This window comes from Peromyscus maniculatus, chromosome 2 (genome assembly GCF_049852395.1).
Source record: "Peromyscus maniculatus bairdii isolate BWxNUB_F1_BW_parent chromosome 2, HU_Pman_BW_mat_3.1, whole genome shotgun sequence".
In the NCBI taxonomy this organism is placed as follows: domain Eukaryota; kingdom Metazoa; phylum Chordata; class Mammalia; order Rodentia; family Cricetidae; genus Peromyscus; species Peromyscus maniculatus.
The window spans coordinates 157,048,478-157,048,987 of NC_134853.1; positions in this window are offsets into that span (position 1 = coordinate 157,048,478).

Genomic DNA, 510 nt, shown 5'->3' on the forward strand with positions numbered 1-510 from the left:
ATATGGCCCTTAGGACTGAGCTGGGGAGTCCCAGGGTGGACCGATGTGTGGTGCCCACGAGTGAGTCAGTCTCCTTTAAGAACTTCACTCGCTGCCAACACAGATCATGAGTGGGTCACAGGGCGGGTGCCAATTCAGTGGATGGCTGTAGACACCCCGTCCAAGGGAGGAGGATTCTGGGTGGGTCTGTGTGACCTGAGGCCAAAGCTCAAAGTGTCCAGAGCCCGTGGAATAGCAATGACTTTTTTTTTTTTTTTTAAACTGAGATAAAGGATGAGGTTGAAAGGCAACTACATTAGTGTGCCAAGACAGAAGGTGTACAAAGCCTGGGGACCGTCTCTCTTTTCGGTGGTTTGCCTTCATTTCCGCCCTGTCCTAACTCAGTATTTAAAACATCTCAGCTGAAGGGAAGCCCGGCCTTCCTTCCTTCCTTTCTCTTCATGGACATTGGGTTGGTGGTACTGGAAATGGATTTATACCCTTGTTTCTTTTTTCCTCTCCCACAAATGT